The following is a 19,947-nucleotide window of genomic DNA, read 5'->3' on the forward strand; positions in this document are numbered from 1 at the left end:
TATCTCTTATATGTGGAATCTTAAAAAATGATACAGGGCTTCCCTGGTGGCGCAGTGGTTGAGAGTCCGCCTGCCGATGCAGGGCACACGGGTTCGTGCCCCGGTCCGGGAAGATCCCACATGCCGCGGAGCGGCTGGGCCCGTGAGCCATGGCCGCTGAGCCTGAGCGTCCAGAGCCTGTGCTCCACAATGGGAGAGGCCACAACAGTGAGAGGCCTGCATACCGCAAAAAAAAAAAAAAAAAAAAAAACAATACAAATGAACTTGTTTACAAAACAGAAACAGACCCACAGACTTCAAAAACAAACTTATAGTTACCAGAGGGGAAAGGTGGTGGGGGATAAATTAGGAGTTTGGGAGTAACATATACACACTACTATATATAAAGTAGATAATCAACAAGGACCGACTGTATAGCACAGGGAACTCTACTCAATATTCTGTAATTACCTATATGGGAAAAGAATCTGAAAAGGAATGGATATATGTTTATGTATAACTGAATCACTTTGGTATACACCTGAAACTAATACAACATTGTAAATCAAATATACTCCAATATAAAATAAAAACTAAATTAAAAAAAAGAGAAGTGGGGTTTGAGTGAGAACCCGCACATCAACGAGGTCCCAGCCCCTTCCCCAATGGCTCCAAGGATACTGACGAAGAAGCTTATATTTCATGGGCAGAAAAGTGGAGGATTCCTCTCCAAGGAACCTGATGAGCCCAGGGGAAGGGACAGAAACTAACATTTAAGGCACTCCTAACAGAAAGGCTGGTTCTCCACCTTGTCTCTGGACAGTGAAGGCCACTAGTTAGCAATCCCATATTTTCAGTGCTTTGTCTTTACATAAGAACGGACACACCAGGTTCACCAGATGTGTGAGGGAAGCTGCACCATGAGAGAAAGACAAAAAGATGAAAACAAGCAAGTTGGAAGGGGATTTTGCATCAGTAGACACTATGAATGCAGCCAGGAGTGGGAAAAATACTTCAAAAATATTCTCAGTGAGATAAGCAGAGACATTAATCCATAAAATAAGAACAGTAAGTTATAAAAATAATACTCAGTGAATAAGAAAGAGGCCTTAGAAATTAAAGTATGATAGTAGAAATTTAGAAAACATATTGATAGAAGGTATGAAAAACAAGCTTAGAAAATCTCCCAGAAAGTAGAATAAAAAGTCAAAGAGATGGCCAACATAAAATGATATAAAATTACAAGATCCATGTGGAGGGTCCAGTATCCAAACCTTAGGAATTTCAGAAAGGATAAAGAAAAAACAGGGGAGACATCATAAAATTTCTTGGATATTAGTTTCTATCTTGAGAAATACTATAAAGTGTCCAGCCCTTTAAATAAAAATATCCTTACCAATTCAAACCATTCTGACATTATTTAAAAGTATACACCACGAGGGCTTCCCTGGTGGCGCAGTGGTCGAGAGTCCACCTGCCGATGCAGGATCTTCCCGGTCCGGGAAGATCCCACATGCTGCAGAGCAGCTGGGCCCGTGAGCCATGGCCGCTGGGCCTGCGCGTCCGGAGCCTGTGCTCCGCAACAAGAGAGGCCAGAACAGTGAGAGGCCCGCGTACCGCAAAAAAAAAAAAAAAAAAAAAAAGTATACACCACGAAAAAGATACTAGAAATTTCCAGGAAACAAAAAGAAAAAGCAGTCCTCATACAAAGGGATCAGGAGTATGAATAGTAACTGACTTCTAAAAAGTAACAATGGAAGCTGGCAGACATTGAAGAAATTCCTTCGAAGTCCCATGGAAAATTATTTCTAACCTAGAATTATCATTGAGCCAAATTGATAATTGAGTGTGAGTACAGAATAATAATATTTTCAGGTGGTACAAATATATCCATAGGATCTCAGAAGGCTACTAGAAGCTGTGCTTCTTCGAACCTAGAAATAATCCAAAAGAGAAGAAGACACAGATTTCAGTGGACAGTGGGGGAAGCAGAAGGAATTTCTTGGATGAAGGTCCAAGGACACCTGAAGAGGCAGCTGCACATCAGGCCCAGCAAACCATCAGTCTGCACAGGGACCCGAAAACATTCTGAGATAAATAATTGAACAGAGAGATTCCCTGAGGTATTAAGAGCTTATCATTGTGTGATTAATTAATAAGAAACGTACAGAAAAATAAGTGGAACAAACGTAAAATTAGAGGGAATAAGTAAATCCAAGGGAAGCAGAAACTTACCAGAAATGTTGACTTCCTGCGAATGAATGGTGAATAGGTTTTATGTGAACTCCAATCTCTTCTAGGGTCCAGACCTAAGTTGTAAATATGTGAGAATTCTGTGAAAGATACGGATTTGGGGACAAAGGGAGTAGATTCCCAGGAACGGCACAGACTTCAAGTAAAGGAAGGTGACTTCAGCATTCAGGAGTGGGGGAGGCACCGAGGGGAGGGACCTGGTTGGTCCTTTGGTAGAAACGGAGAGGAGGACCACTTATGCTATTGGGGTGGTAGGAGCCGCTAAACATTTGTGGTTAATTTACAAGCTGAGTGACAATAAATCAAGAATGTTGAACAGGTAAATATTTGGAAAATGCTAAGGCTTTACTCAAAATTACCAATTTCTACTGTGAACGGGAGTCATTGAATAAATGATGTCAAAGGGCAAAAACGAAAAATTTAAGAACAAGAATTATTCATATCTTCTTATGTCAGATTTGTATGTTAAACATTATTTATTGAATTTATGAGGCCCCAGCTCTTTCCGTAAAGACCAAACTAAGAAAACAAACAAATGCATTTTGACAGAAAGCACCTTGGACTGACGTTGGGAAAAAGAAAATACCCAAAATAATACAATCTGCTCAGCTAACTAATGTGGTACCAGGCCTACTTGCAAAATATCTATATTTCTTGAGGAGGACAATTCCTTTTGAAGGAATTTTCACCCCAGACCCTGGAATAAATTAAGAGTAGAAAGGCTAGATCAGAATGCATGCAAATTCAGGGTGCACATTTGATTATGAAAGTAAGATTGGTTGACTTAAGCAATTCTGCTTTAATATTTCACTAATTAGGTAGGGGACAGCTCTGATTGTGATGAGATTGTCCCACTCTATCTCAGATTTCCTAGGAGACACATTAATTAAAGCAATTCTCCCTCCTCATGAACTGAAACTTTATGGAGGCCAAGTGAACCTCCCCCACCTTCATCCTGTCACACACCCAATCTGTACCTTCCCCTGGAGAAAAAAAGAGTGACAGCAAAAAAATAAGAGGCAGAAATAGCATCACAACCCTGGTAAGGTTGTCTGAACATTTTTAGAAAATTCCAAACAGTACAGACACAGTAAATCACCAATGGCTTAGAAAGACGTGACATGACAGATCTTGCTATAACCACAGGGAGAGAAATACCATCAAATAAAAACTTTCTAAATGTAAATGCTTAAAACCCTACACCAATGCATGAGCTAAAGTACCACATGACAGACAAGGAGAAGAATTAAAAGTAGATATACATCACTGCTTACACGTCTACTCAGACCATCGTTCATGAAGAAGCACCTTAACAGATATTAAAGATATCCCTGTTATGATTGATGGGGAGTGTAGTGTAGACAGGACACAGCACACTTAATGAGCTTCATGTCAACTCCCCTCCATCTCGGGCCACGTCATGGGAAAACCATGAAATCAGAGTATGGCAGGAAGAACTATTCCCTCTTCTCTTTCACCACTACCATCAACACGCTCACCGATGTTGCGATTTGACAAACAGAGAGCATGCAACAAAGTAGGAAGAGCTCAGACTCTGGGATGAGATCAATCTAGACTGAATTTCATTTCTGTGACCTCTAATACTGACCATGCTTCTTCATATTTAAAATGTAAATAATAACATAAACTTTGCCATTTTTGACCCAATGAAATAATGTAAAGTCCTTTACATTAATTTTATTGCCCTTAAGACAGTCCTCACTATAAGGTAGCTTTCCTACCATCAGCATAAACAAAAGAGCATACCTCCACTGGTCCACTTAGGACATTTTAGGCACGGGAAGGTGTAGAGAATAAGCAGGAAAGAGGAGATCAGAAAATTCCAAATATGCTTATTAAGCAATCTAAAATGAATGGTTTTTTTAATTAAGCTAAAAAACATTTATTGTCAACTATATGACAGAAATCATCTCTATTTTTCAAATTCCTAAGCGTACCGAACAAAAGTGTCATAAAAGAGGGGAGATACTTTACAGGATTAGTCATACTTGGAATTAATTTAATGTATTTATTAACTATATACACTGTATTGATGTCCATTTAGTTGCAGAGAGAGAGAAAGAGAGATCAAGCTTTTTATCTAGGGATCTTGAAGCCAAGGCAACAACAGTTACTAATCTCTGATATGTATCAGAGTCCCTAAGGACATATCTGATTATTAAAAATCACATGAAGAGCCCATGATATAATCATAAGGGAGTTATGAATTGTTAAGTCTCAAATAAGGACTTCTAAAAAAATCTTTTTATTGGAAGTTGTACACAAAAGAAGGGAAATAAAGTAGATACTAGCACCTTACCACCTACTTTCCAGAAATGAAATTTGTACAGATTTCACTAAAGGTCTCTGTCTTAGCTTATGCTGCTATTTTTAAAAAATACCACAGACTGGGTGGCTTAAATAACAAACATTTAGATCTCACAGTTCTGGAGGCTGGGAAGTCCAAGATCAAGGTACTGGCACATCTGGTGTCTCATGAGAGCCCACTTCCCAGTTTGCAGACAGCTGTGTTCTCATTGTATTTTCACATGGCAGAGGGAGAGAACTCTGGCCTCTTAACCCCCTTATAAGGGCACTAATCCCACTGATGAGGGCTCTGCCTCCATGACCTAATGACCTCTCATAGGCCCCACTTCCATCACATTGGGGATTTAGACTTCAACATATGAATTTTGGGGAGACACAAACCTTCAGTCCATAGCAATTTTCATTAGTCTTCAGTAACTTCTCTGAAACCTCAATACCATGTAACGGATTTTGGATCATTCTAGGTCTAGAACTGTCATGGAATAGGGCACACAGCAGAGAGCTTTTGAGGAACCCCAGGAGACCCATGTGACAGATGATGGACCTCAATTCAGAATCATGGTCCTACTCTTCACTACATTTCTGCAGTGATTTGTAGAATAAATCTCTCAATCTTCCTAAACCTGCTTTATTTTCTTAATAAAGTAAAATGAATGGTTCTCATGGTCTTGTCTCAGAGAAAGTCATGAGCACATACAGAGCAATTTTAGAGGGAGATTCTAATAGATCAGAGGAGTGAAGATGGATGGGGGAGGAGAGCACAGCTTTGGTCGTTCCTGCTGTGCCTTCTGCTAAGACCGGAGTACAGTGTGCTCAAGCCCCGCACAGCCCCTAAACCTGCAGGTTCTGAAAACCTGCCCCGAAACGTCAGCTTTCTAAAGCTCTGTAGTGAAACCAGGGTAAGAATTCAGGGCCACGGCACTCAGCTGACAAATAAGAAGAGAACTGGTTTTATAAGCGATGCTGTCAGGCTCCGTGGGTTGGAGAAAATGGGAATCCGGATGGGTGGGTTTTCTTGGCAGGCTCCTAAATAAGAGGTGTGGAAAGCTCCTGTTGTTCAATTCTTTCCAAAACTAGGGAGAAGCAGGATTCAAGGGAACACCTTGAGAGAATGTCTGAGGGGTTTCTTATTTCATCGCAACCAATGTTCCCATCCCTGAAGTTTACCAGGATCTGCAAGCCACACGTTTGTATCTGTCCCTGTGCTGATCTCTCACTGGAAATGTATTTTTGGCTCCAATTCAAATTCATTGGGTGCCTAGAAAGAGATATTACTTGTTATAAAGCCATGCCAAGATTGCTTCCAGCCTAAACGCATCTTTTTCTAAACCCAGGGACCCGTGTTTAGGATGTCTTCAGATAAAAAGTAACGAAGATTAAAGAAATACAGACCTGATGCTGCATAATTTAAAATTATATTGATACAATTTTTCAGAAACCCTTTTTTAAGATATCCAAAGTTTCTAAATCCAAGTTTCTAAATGCATTAGGCTGAGTTTATCTCTCAACATCTTTGGGGAAAGTGTGATGTCTGTTAATCCCCTCTTCTGCTTCCCTAGCTCAGCACTTAGAAATACGTAAACTACCCCCTTGGAAGCCCATTACAAGATAGGCCTTCCCTCTGCCTCACTTCTTCAGCGACTGGGGAGGAGCTAAGAATGTAGGGCTAATAACTATGATATACTAATGCACCTGCAAGAGGAAGTTTTCTATAATAAAGACATACTTATTTCTGTACAGGGGAGAGTGTTACTGTTTAGCTTAGAGAATGTTCTGAAAGGTCTTATTTTAAATGTAGATAAAGGAAAAATGAGTGCACAAAACAAATCCAGGCTTCCAAAGATTTTAGTGACTTTTTTTGGGGAAACCTGGTGAACACATAAAGCAAGATGTGAAATACCATCATGGGTTTTTAGAACTGGTTAAAGGACAGAAACTAAAGGACAGAAATCAATGGTAATTTCTCAGGCTCAGACAAAGTTAATAGCTGCTGCCTTAAGAATCTGATCATACTTAATCCTCTGGTGCTAATTTTCTTCAATATATTTATTAACAACCTGGAAGTGCAAAATGTGCTGATAAAAAATAATTACACAGCCTGTCAAGGCTAGCAGAAATTGTGGGGCAGGCAGAAATAAGTCACAAAGATGGCCAGGGAGAGAAATTCAGCTTAGATAAGGAAAAGTAATGCTACACTGGAAATCATTTTCAATAATCTTTCCAAAAATCCCTTAAAGTGAATATGAGATGTTAGAGGGATGCCATTACATGGAGCAAAAGCACAGGTCCCCCTTTATTCTAAGAACCAAGTTCAGTTTTAGCCAGATCAGTTTAAACAAGACACAGCAGAATTCAGGAAGAGCCTGAAAAGGATGACCCAAGTAATAACCAGAAAAAAAAAAGAAAGCCTGAACATGCTGTTCTGGGGAGAGATGTTAACACATAATAAGTTCAACATGGTCTGCCTTGACTCCAAGAACTGGAGTGAATAATTGGAAACAATTGCTATACCTTAGCTGTACCACGGATGATTCATGATTCATTGTAAAAATAGCTATTCTGAAATATTATCTCCCCAACCTGTGCCTTCAAAATGGGTCAATTAATTCAAAGCTCCTCAATTAGCAAACTTAAAAGACTTATCTATTAATAAGTACAAGTCATCAGCAGAAAGGGGAAAGGGTTCAAAGCTAAGCAATGGAAACTTTGCCCTGTGTTTTCATCTCGTTCTTCCTCCATTCCCACACTTCTGGGGACTTATGGGATCCGTCATAAAGGACAAGGATCAAGTGCTCTGCTTTCCTACCTGCCAAATATTATTTAACTTCTTTCAGATTTAGTTTTTGACCCTCTGACTTTCCAATTTAGAGGACTGGGCCATGGCTCTGTTTTTAGAACAGAGAGAGAAAACAGAGAAGCTATAGATGTGTGAGTAGAACTAAGCACTTTTGCACTTAAAAATCTGTCATGGGGAGGCAATTATAAGATGACAAAATAAAGATAACACTGCCTCTTTCTTTTCCTTTCTATAACCCAAAAACAAGGGTGTGTTGGGGGGACCAAAAGAAATACTGTGTTTTCCATGAAAATAGAACTTAGAACCCAAGCCAAAATATGTATTTTTTAAAAATACCTGCCAAGTGCAGGGAAAATTGCACTGGAGTGAAGGGGGACACCAAGAGAGGATGCCTGCTCCCATCCGTCTAAAAGGACTTCTCCAAAGTAGTCTGCAAAACAGCTGTGCAGAGCCTGCCAAGGTGGGAGCCCTGGTAAGTGGCCACGCACTTAAGGTTGGGGCCTGATGGGCTGTGGCTGGAGTGTGGAGGGACCATGGGAAGCCAGCTCTTGCATGGTCGCAAAATCACTGCGCAGCATGGGATGTCCCAACCTTTGAAATTTTTTGGAGTAACGTGACTGTATTCATTTTCTCGGGCTGCTATAACAAAGCACCACAGATTGGGTGGCATGAACAACAGAAACATATTGTCTCATGGTTCTGGAGGCTCAAAGTCCAAGATGAAGGTGTCATCAGAATGGGTTCTCTCTGAAAGTACCTGGGAAGGCTCTGTTCCCTGCCTCTCTCATACCTTCTGGTGGTTGCTGGTCATCCTTGGAGTTCCTTGGCTTGTACAGGCATCACTCCAGTCTCTGCCTCTGTCTTCACATGGTTTCTCCTCTACGTGTGTTTGTCTCTGTGTCTCTGATCTTCTCACAAGGACACTAGTCATATTGGATTAAGGGTCTACTCTACTCCAGTATGACCTCATCTTAACTCATTACATCTGCAATGAACTTACTTCCTAATAAGGTCCCATTCTGAGGTTCCAGGAAGTACATGAATTTGGGGGAACATTGTTCATCCTAATACCATGACCCAGGATAGCAGGTACCTTCAGGCCTCTGGCAGAAGCAACAGAAAAATGGACAAAAATGTTATCATCCCATGCCTTATATTATTACTCATACTGAATGGAGAACCTTCACCCAGTAACAATTGATACAGATCAAAATTATTGAGTTCCTAGGCTCAAATAAAAGAAAAAAAGAATCTTTCTTTAGTGTACTCAAGCTAAATAAATACATAAAATAATCAAGCACCCGTAAGTGTTAAAAAATAAGAATAAAAATTAGCTTCAGACCTCTCTACTGAAGCATTCAGAACAAGGCATACAAGTTCACAGGGAGAGAAAGCATGATTCAAGAATTTATGCCTCACGATAATATTACTTAAAAAGAAAAGCAACTTGCACAGAGTATAATACTAATAACACTTTGAAAAGAGTTAACAGAGGATTGGAATACAATTCAGCAAAAACGAGCAGAGTTTAAAATGTTCCTACTCTTCAACCCCTTTGAATCCACTCCTAAGCATATAAAGTTACACATGTAACAGTGAGCAGCTTAACAAATGTTCAAGGAAGCATTGTTTATCCAGACCCCATACTGGAAACAACCTAAATATTCGTCAACAGGAGATTGTGTTATATTTCTGGAGTTGGCAAACTGTGTTTATAAAGGGCCAGACAGTAAATATTTTCAGCTTTGTAGGTCATATTGGTCTCTACCTCCACTACTCAACTCTGCTGTTCTAAAAAGCAGCCAAAAACCATTCGTAAACAAACAGGCATGGCTATGTACCAATAAAACTTTATTTACAATATCAGCTGATAGGCTAGATTTTGGGAACCCCTCATACATAAGGATACAACATAAAATAAATTGAAGAACGCACAAAATACAAATTGGAAGGATGCACACTAAAACTGGAAGACACCTTTAAGGAAAAAAAAAAAGATGAATAAAGAAGTTGTAGTTAAAGGATGGTCAGAAAAAAATACTTAAGCCAGTGAATTTCTTTCAAATTCAGATGCAGGTATTCAGTACAAACAATTGGCTACTTGCAAAAGCACATACGGTCATGAATTTTCCTATAGATTGAACCCAAAGACAATACCCACATTATTGAGGAAAATGTCAAAACAATACTTAACGCCCTATACCCAGCAGAAAGATATTTTAATTTTCCAATATTCCACATTCTCCATAAAAAAACATTCTTTTTTTAAAAAAAAGAACAGTTTTTAACCTGAGAAAATAATTTTAAACTAAAATAATTTATTTTCTCAAAATATTTTAATAAATTTGAAAACAAATACTTAAGGGGACGGGAATTCTAGTTGCAACAAGTCAGAAATTTCCCTATTACATTAAAAAATAAGCTCCTCAATATTTTTTCTCCATAGCCCCACCACACAGTAAAACTCCTGTTAATTCTCTAACACAGGGGTCCCCAACCCCCGGGCCATGAACCATACCGGTCTGTGGCCTGTTAGGAACCAGGCCACATAGCTGGAGGTGAGCGGTGGGCGGGCGAGCGAAGCTTCATCTGCCGCTCCCCATCACTTCCCGTCACTCGCATTACCGCCTGAACCATCCCCCCGTGGAAAAATTGTCTTCAACAAAACGGGTCCCTGGTGCCAAAAAGGTTGGGGACCTCTGCTCTAACAGACCTTTCACTTGCTCCATTTCTGGACGCTGAAACCACCCACATGTGCAAAGGAGATGGGGAGGAATCCCATATTTATCAACTTCTGGAAAATTAGATTCAAAACTTGATGCATGAATAATTATCTACTGAGTAACTGTCTGGTTCTTTGCCCACTCATGGCTGAGGATGAGGAATATATAACTCTACAAATGGCAAACGAAGTATGTGGAGAAGTGTTTGGTGATCAGAAATGTAGAGGGAGGTGAAGGAATTACCAGAGGTAGTGGTATAAAAACAACAATAACAGGAACTGAGCCATGATAGGTGTACAAACTGATACTCAGAGGTGCCAAATAATTTGTCCATAGGTCACACCCAAAAATGTGGTAGATCCAGGATTCATATCCTAGTTGGCGAACCCCAAAATGAGTGTTTATACGTAAGTAGAGTTTGCCATATTGTAGAAGGCTAGAGCACGTTCTTTATGAGAATCCTGCTTTAGGACAAGGAAATATCATGACTGTGTATTTTCTGGACTGTGAAGGAAGGGGCTGATGATTCAAGAACAATCAACCATCACTTAATGATTATCCACTATGAGTGTAGCACTTTATCAAGTCCTGGACAGAAACAGAGCAAATCCAAGTGAAAAGAGCTGATAATCAAGAACATTGCACACGTAACAGATGTCATCACTAAATAGCTGTTGAATTAATGGATTGATGAATGAGTGAATGCCAAGGTCAATCTTGTGACCCTGGGTTGGACACTAAGTTTACTAGAATAGTCACGTACATACATGAAGGTATCACACCCGCCATTTGGAAGAAGAAAGCTCCAAAGTGTTTACTGAAGGCTCTCTCCTCTCTCTCTCTCTCTCTCTCTCTCTCTCTCTTTCTCTCTCTCTCTCACACACACACACACACCAGAGAGATGCTTCTTGACTCCCTTAGACACAAGTCCTGCCCTAGACTTGGCAAACTGCCTTTTCTGCCCACCCCACAGGATTGAGCATCTGAAGTGAAGTGGAAAATAAAGGCTGAAATGAAACCATATTTGGGCACAAACCTTGAGAGATGAAAAGAAGAGAGGCATGCAAGCCCAGTTAGAGAGTCTTAACTATAAAGTGTTATCATGCAGAGTGGAGAAGATGGGTGAGCTACAGCTCTGTGAACAAACTCCAGGTGTTCAGCGCTTCTCCCCCTTCCTCCTCCCTTTCTCCCTCGCTTAGACTAAGAAGAGGAGATACCTTACAAGTCTTTTCAGTGTGTTTGGGTGGTATTACTTCCTGTCACTGACAGACACACATTGTACTGATGCTCCCGCACGGACAGGAGGAAGATGGGGAATCCTAAGCTTCATTCTTCACCACTTTGGTGGCCGGGGCTGCAATCACATTTTCCTACAAAGTAACCTCAACTAAGAGATCAAGAGAATGATGCTTCCCATTCAGGTCAAGAAAGATGCTCTAGGAATAAGCTGGAAGTGTTCCTGTTTGTTGTACTCATCCTGGAAAGGCGTTCCGTTGTCAAATGTTGGCCAGGAAAGAGAGAAATAAAAAGAGATGGAAAGAGAGTTGAGGAAATGCAGACATTCATTATGGTGAAGGCTCTGGAAGACAACGTGAATGTGCCTTCCACTCACCAGAAGATTCAGGAGGAAAGGCTTCTTATAATTCCACAGCCCAGTGCTGACAGCGTATTTTCAGCATGAGGTACATTAGCAAATAAGGAAAAACATCCCCCGAGCCTCTAATAACATTTATTTCATGCATCATTTCCTCCGAGGAATAGGAGGCCATGTATTTTTTTATTCCTAGTGTGTCCTGTCTACGAAATAATGGCCAAACTCACCTGTTTCCTTCTGTGTATCTTACAACCCTCCTTGAGATTCGTTTGTCTTTCTCCAGCTTCTCTTCTTTCTCTGCACTCTACACCATGCAAGTCTAAATAAAAGGGATACAGATATTAACGACAAGCCAGATTTACTGAATCTGTATGTCTTGGGCAAGACATCTCAAATCTTTTATGGAAGAAGGCAGAGTGAGAATCCAGAATAAATAAATCAAATGGCCTATGCGGCCTAAACTGGAATTAGTACAAAGAAGCAACAACGTGAGTGATTCCCAAGCGTTACCAGTGCTATCAGTCCTAAGCACCCACCAGGTCCTCTAGGCTTTCTACTGACCAGAGTTAGTCTGGGTCTAAACATGCTCCTGGGCCCAGCCGCACAGAATACCCAGCGGAGAAAAGGTTCTTCTTGGCCCTAGGATGAGGATACTATACTACAAGGCCCATGCTGGGTGATTAACAGAGTAATTCCAAATTCTGACTTCCCTTTTCTTCACTTCATCACCAAACCCATGGGCCTTAATTCCTCCAACTCCTACCAGGGCCTATTCTGGAAAGAAAATGGCAAAGTTGATCTTTGCACACAATCTGAAAATTCCTCTTCCCCCAACCCTTAGCCTCATAATCCAATAAGCCACCACCAAACTCCCAGCCAGAACAGGCAGTGGAAGGGCCTGCCTAGTCCCAGAACAGACCTCACCCAGCTCTATGTGAACCTCCTCCAGGGAAACGACAAAGCTGGGTGCTACATATGCTCCAGGCTACAAAGCTTTGAACTGTAATAATGACATAGAAAAATGGTTGTGATAAAATGTTAAATGTAAAACAGAATATGGAACTGTGTCTACATTACAGTTATAACCACATAAAAATGTATTCATCTGGTAAGAGAACAGAGAACACAAAGACATGAAAATGGCCATTTACTGCAGTGGTGAATCACAGGCAAAGATTTTCTTTCATTTCAATTTTCATTAACATATTATGTTATTTGTGTGACAAGGAAAATAAATGAAATGTCTGATCATGTCAAGTTGCATGCTACAGTTAGCACTGTAAGCTGAACTTGCAGTTCAGTTTCCTCAAACCTACAAATACACTGGCGATACAATGAGCTCACCACAGTATCAGTCCTGCAAATATGGCTACAGAGATAACTGAACAAACCTTCTTACCTGGGTCATTCCTTCATACTGTCCCACCTGGCAGCTCTCAAGGAATTTGTAAGCTTTTGAGCAGTTGAGGAAAAAGATAACCATATTACCTTAGCCCTAAATTTATACCAGAACAAAGGTATTTGTCTTCTGCTGCCTTTTCAACCCACCAGAAAAATGTCAAGTCTTTCATGAGTGGGTGTAGGGGTATCATGCCATAACATCATCATTTATTAATTTTGCCCAGATTTAGTTAAAGGTATGTGAAGTTCTAAACTACTGACAACTTTAAATCAATTTAAGAAATTCTTGAATATTTTATTATCACGTGTTCAGAATGGCACCCAAAACTGCAAGGGACCTGAAAGAAATAAAAGGAAAAAGGTCCCTGTTCGTGGCAATATCAACCAGAGAGACTCAATTTGGGTGTGGGGACCGTAGTCACAGAAGATTCAAAGGAGGTGAACTGTGTTGTACAAGATCCATTGTTTCCCACATTATGCCTGTGTAAGGCTGGGTCACTTTTGTCCCTTAAGAACCCATTCTCAAAGAGAGGGGAAGATGGCGGAAGAGTAAAACGTGGAGATCACCTGCCTCCTCACAGATACACCAGAAATACATCTACACGTGGAACAACTCCTACAGAACACCTACTGAACGCTGGCAGAAGACCTCAGACCTCCCATAAGGCAAGAAACTCCCCACGTACCTGCACCAGTGGGAGGGAGCTGTGAAGGAGGAAAGGTCTCCACACACTAGGGAGCCCCTTCGCGGGCGGAGACTGCGGGTGGCGGAGGGGGGAAGCTTCGGAGCCACAGAGGAGAGCACAGCAACAGGGAGGGCAAAGTGGAGAGATTCCCGCACAGAGGATCAGGGCCGACCGGCACTCACCTGCTCGAGACGCTTGTCTGCTCACCCGACGGGCGGGCGGGGCCGGGAGCTGAGGCTCGGGCTTCGGTCGGAGCGCCGGGAAAGGACTGGGGTTGGTGGCGTAAACACAGCCTGCAGCGGGTTAGTGCACCGCGGCTAGCCGGGAGGGAGTCCGGGGAAAAGTCTGGAGCTGCCGAAGAGGCAAGAGACTTTTTCTTCCCTCTTTGTTTCCTGGTGCGCGAGGAGAAGGGATTCAGAGCACCGCTTAAAGGAGCTCCAGAGACAGGCGCGAGCCGCGGCTAAAAGCTCGGATCCCAGAGACGGGCGGGAGACGCTAAGGCTGCTGCTGCCGCCACCCAGAAGCCTGTGTGCGAGCACAGGTCACTCTCCACACCCCACTTCCGGGGAGCCTGTGCGGCCCGCCACTGCCAGGGTCCCGGGATCCAGTGACAACTCCGCCGGGAGAACGCACAGCGCGCCGCACGCTGGTGCAACGTCACGCCGGCCTCTGCCGCCGCAGGCCCGCCCCGCACTCCGTGCCCCGCCCTCCCCCCTGGCCTGAGTGAGCCAGAGCGCCCGAATCAGCGGCTCCTTTAACCCCTTCCTGTCTGAGTGAAGAACAGACGCCCTCCCGCGACCTACACGCAGAGGTGGGGCCAAATCCAAAGCTGAGCCCCTGGGAGCTGTGAGAACAAAGAAGAGAAAGGGAAATCTCTTCCAGCAGCCTCAGGAGCAGCGGATTAAAGCTCCACAATCAACTTGATGTACCCTGCATCTGTGGAATACATGAATAGACAACCAATCATCCCAAATTGAGGAGGTGGGCTTTGACAGCAAGATTTATGATTTTTTCCCCTTTTCCTCTTTTTGTGAGTGTGTATGTGGATGCTTCTGTGTGAGATTTTGTCTGTACGGCTTTGCTTCCACCATTTGTCCTAGGGTTCTATCTGTCCGTTTTTTTGTTTGTTTTTAATTTTTTTCTTAATAATTATTTTTTTATTTTAATAACTATTGTATTTTATCTTACTTTATTTTATTTTACTTTATCTACTTTCTTGCTTTCTTTTTTCCTTCCTTCCCTCCTTCCTTCCTTCCTCCCTCCCTCCTTTTTCTTTCTTTCTTTCTTTCTTTCTTTCTTTCTTTCTTTCTTTTTTTCTTCTTCTACTAATTCTTTCTTTCTACTTTTTCTCCCTTTTATTCTGAGCCATGTGGATGAAAGGCTGTTGGTGCTGCAGCCAGGAGTCAGTGCTGTGCCTCTGAGGTGGGAGAGCCAACTTCAGGACACTGGTCCACAAGAGACCTCCCAGCTCCACATAATATCAAACGGTGAAAATCTCCCAGAGATCTCTATCTCAACACCAGCACGCAGTTTCACTCAACGACCAGCAAGCTACAGTGCTGGACACCCTATGCCAAACAACTAGCAAGACAGGAACACAACCCCACCCATTAGCAGAGAGGCTGCCTAAAATCATAATAAGTCCACAGACACCCCAAAACACACCACCAGACGTGGACCTTCCCACCAGAAAGACAAGATCCAGCCTCATCCACCAGAACACAGGCACTAGTCCCCTCCACCAGGAAGCCTACACAACCCACTGAACCAAACTTAGCCATTGGGGACAGTCACCAAAAACAACGGGAACTACGAACCTGCAACCTGCAAAAAGGAGACCCCAAAAAAAGGAAGATAAGCAAAATGAGAAGACAGAAAAACACAGAGCAGTTGAAGGAGCAAGATAAAAACCCACCAGACCTAACAAATGAAGAGGAAATAGGCAGTCTACCTGAAAAAGAATTCAAAATAATGATAGTAAAGATGATCCAAAATTTTGGAAATAGAATAGACAAAATGCAAGAAACATTTAACAAGGACCTAGAAGAACTAAAGATGAAACAAACAACAATGAACAACACAATAAATGAAATTAAAAATACTCTAGATGGGATCAATACCAGAATAACTGAGGCAGAAGAACAGATAAGTGACCTGGAAGATAAAATAGTGGAAATAACTACTGCAGAGCAGAATAAACAAAAAAGAATGAAAAGAACTGAGGACAGTCTCAGAGACCTCTGGGACAACATTAAACACACCAACATTCGAATTATAGGGGTTCCAGAAGAAGAAGAGAAAAAGAAAGGGACTGAGAAAATATTTGAAGAGATTATAGTTGAAAACTTCTGTAATATGGGAAAGGAAATAGTTAATCAAGTCCAGGAAGCACAGAGAGTCCCATACAGGATAAATCCAAGGAGAAATATGCCAAGACACATATTAATCAAACTGTCAAAAATTAAATACAAAGAAAATATATTAAAAGCAGCAAGGGAAAAACAGCAAATAACACACAAGGGAATCCCCATAAGGTTAACAGCTGATCTTTCAGCAGAAACTCTGCAAGCCAGAAGGGACTGGCAGGACATATTTAAAGTGATGAAGGAGAAAAACCTGCAACCAAGATTACTCTACCCAGCAAGGATCTCATTCAGATTTGATGGAGAAATTAAAACCTTTAGACACAAGCAAAAGCTGAGAGAGTTCAGCACCACCAAACCAGCTTTACAACAAATGCTAAAGGAACTTCTCTAGGCAAGAAACACAAGAGAAGGAAAAGACCTACAATAACAAACACAAAACAATTAAGAAAATGGGAATAGGAACATACATATCGATAATTACCTTAAGTGTAAATGGACTAAATGCTCCCACCAAAAGACACAGATTGGCTGAATGGATACAAAAGCAAGACCCATATATGTGCTGTCTACAAGAGACCCACTTCAGACCTAGAGACACATACGGACTGAAAGTGAGGGGATGGAAAAAGATATTCCATGCAAATGGAAACCAAAAGAAAGCTGGAGTAGCAATTCTCATATCAGACAAAATAGACTTTAAAATAAAGACTATTAGAAGAGACAAAGAAGGACACTACATAATGATCAAGGGATCGATCCAAGAAGAAGATATAACAAATATAAATATTTATGCACCCAACATAGGAGCACCTCAATACATAAGGCAAATACTAACAGCCATAAAAGGGGAAATCGACAGTAACACATTCATAGTAGGGGACTTTAACACCCCACTTTCACCAATGGACAGATCATCCAAAATGAAAATAAATAAGGAAAGACAAGCTTTAAATGATACATAAAACAAGATGGACTTAATTGATATTTATAGGACATTCCATCAAAAAACAACAGAATACACATTTTTCTCAAGTGCTCATGGAACATTCTCCAGGATAGATCATATCTTGGGTCACAAATCAAGCCTTGGTAAATTTAAGAAAATTGAAATTGTATCAAGTATCTTTTCCGACCACAATGCTATGAGACTAGATATCAATTACAGGAAAAGATCTGTAAAAAATACAAACACATGGAGGCTAAACAATACACTACTTAATAACGAAGTGATCACTGAAGAAATCAAAAAGAAATAAAAAAATACCTAGAAACAAATGACAAAGGAGAAACGACGACCCAAAGCCTATGTGATGCAGCAAAAGCAGTTCTAAGAGGGAAGTTTATAGCAATACAATCCTACCTTAAGAAACAGGAAACATTTCGAATAGACAACCTAATCTTACACCTAAAGCAATTAGAGAAAGAAGAACAAAAAAACCCCAAAGTTAGCAGAAGGAAAGAAATCATAAATATCAGATCAGAAATAAATGAAAAAGAAATGAAGGAAACGATAGCAAAGATCAATAAAACTAAAAGCTGGTTCTTTGATAAGATAAACAAAATTGATAAATCATTAGCCAGACTCATCAAGAGAAAAAGGGAGAAGACTCAAATCAATGGAAGTAGAGATGAAAAAGGAGAAGTAACAACTGACACTGCAGAAATACAAAAGATCATGAGAGATTACTACAAGCAACTCTATGCTAATAAAATGGACAACCTGGAAGAAATGGACAAATTCTTAGAAATGCACAACCCGCCAAGACTGAATCAGGAAGAAATAGAAAATATGAACAGACCAATCACAAGCACTGAAATTGAAACTGTGATTAAAAATCTTCCAACAAACAAAAGCCCAGGACCAGATGGCTTCACAGGCGAATTCTATCAAACATTTAGAGAAGAGCTAACACCTATCCTTCTCAAACTCTTCCAAAAGATAGCAGAGGGAGGAACACTCCCAAACTCATTCTACGAGGCCACCATCACCCTGATACCAAAACCAGAGAAGGATGTCACAAAGAAAGAAAACTACAGGCCAATATAACTGATGAACATAGATGTAAAAATCCTCAACAAAATACTAGCAAACAGAATCCAACAGCACATTAAAAGGATCATACACCATGATCAAGTGGAGTTTATTCCAGGAATGCAAGGATTCTTCAATATTCGCAAATCAATCGATGTGATAAACCATATTAACAAATTGAAGGAGAAAAACCATATGATCATCTCAATAGATGCAGAGAAAGCTTTCTACAAAATTCAACACCCATTTATGATGAAAACCCTGCAGGAAATAGGCATAGAGGGAACTTTCCTCAACATAATAAAGGCCATATATGACAAACCCACAGCCAACATTGTCCTCAATGGTGAAAAACTGAAAGCATTTCCACTAAGATCAGGAACAAGACACTCTTATTCAACATGGTTTTGGAAGTTTTAGCCACAGCAATCAGAGAAGAAAAGGAAATAAAAGGAATCCAAATCAGAAAAGAAGAAGTAAAGCTGTTACTGTTTGCAGATGACATGATACTATACATAGAGAATCCTAAAGATGCTACCAGAAAACTACTAGAGCTAATCAATGAATTTGGTAAAGTAGCAGGATACAAAATTAATGCACAGAAATCTCTGGCATTCCTATACACTAATGATGAAAAATCTGAAAGTGAAATCAAGAAAACACTCCCATTTACGCTTGCAACAAAAAGAATAAAATATCTAGGAATAAACCTACCTAAGGAGACAAAAGACCTGTATGCAGAAAATTATAAGACACTGATGAAAGAAATTAAAGTTGATACAAATAGATGGAGAGATATACCATGTTCTTGGATTGGAAGAATCAATATTGTGAAAATGACTCTACTACCCAAAGCAATCTACAGATTCAAGGAAATCCCTATCAAACTACCACTGGCGTTTTTCACAGAACTAGAACAAAAAATTTCACAATTTGTATGGAAACACAAAAGACCCCGAATAGCCAAAGCAATCTTGAGAACGAAAAACGGAGCTGGAGGAATCAGGCTCCCTGACTTCAGACTATACTACAAAGCTACAGTAATCAAGACAGTATGGTACTGGCACAAAAACAGAAAGATAGATCAATGGAACAGGATAGAAAGCCCAGAGATCAACCCACGCACATATGGTCACCTTATCTTTGATAAAGGAGGCAGGAATGTACAGTGGAGAAAGGACAGCCTTTTCGATAAGTGATGCTGGGAAAACTGGACAGGTACATGTAAAAGTATGAGATTAGATCACTCCCTAACACCATACACAAAAATAAGCTCAAAATGGATTAAAGACCTAAATGTAAGGCCAGAAACTATCCAACTCTTAGAGGAAAACATAGGCAGAACACTCTATGACATAAATCACAGCAAGATCCTTTTTGACCCACCTCCTAGAGAAATGGAAATAAAAACAAAAATAAACAAATGGGACCTAATGAAACTTCAAAGCTTTTGCACAGCAAAGGAAACCATAAACATGACCAAAAGACAACCCTCAGAATGGGAGAAAATGTTTGCAAATGAAGCAACGGACAAAGGATTAATCTCCAAAATTTATAAGCAGCTCATGCATCTCAATAACAAAAAATCAAAGAACCCAGTCCAAAAATGGGCAGAAGACCTAAGTAGACATTTCTCCAAAGATGATATACAGACTGCCAACAGACACATGAAAGAATGCTCAACATCATTAATCATTAGAGAAATGCAAGTCAAAACTACAATGAGATATCATCTCACACCAGTCAGAATGGCCATCATCAAAAAATCTAGAAACAATAAATGCTGGA

General features: G+C 40.7%; 1 long non-coding RNA gene across 1 annotated transcript; it reads right to left on the reverse strand.

The window, feature by feature from the left end:
- Positions 1-1,778: 1,778 nt before the first annotated feature.
- Positions 1,779-14,686, reverse strand: LOC307195210. Its single transcript, XR_013830756.1, has 3 exons — positions 13,944-14,686; positions 11,902-11,993; positions 1,779-2,288 (listed from the first exon to the last, which is right to left on the reverse strand). It is a non-coding gene; the product is annotated as an uncharacterized lncRNA (long non-coding RNA).
- Positions 14,687-19,947: the final 5,261 nt, after the last annotated feature.

This window comes from Stenella coeruleoalba, assembly GCF_951394435.1.
Source record: "Stenella coeruleoalba genome assembly, chromosome: 12".
Classification (NCBI taxonomy): Eukaryota; Metazoa; Chordata; class Mammalia; order Artiodactyla; family Delphinidae; genus Stenella; species Stenella coeruleoalba.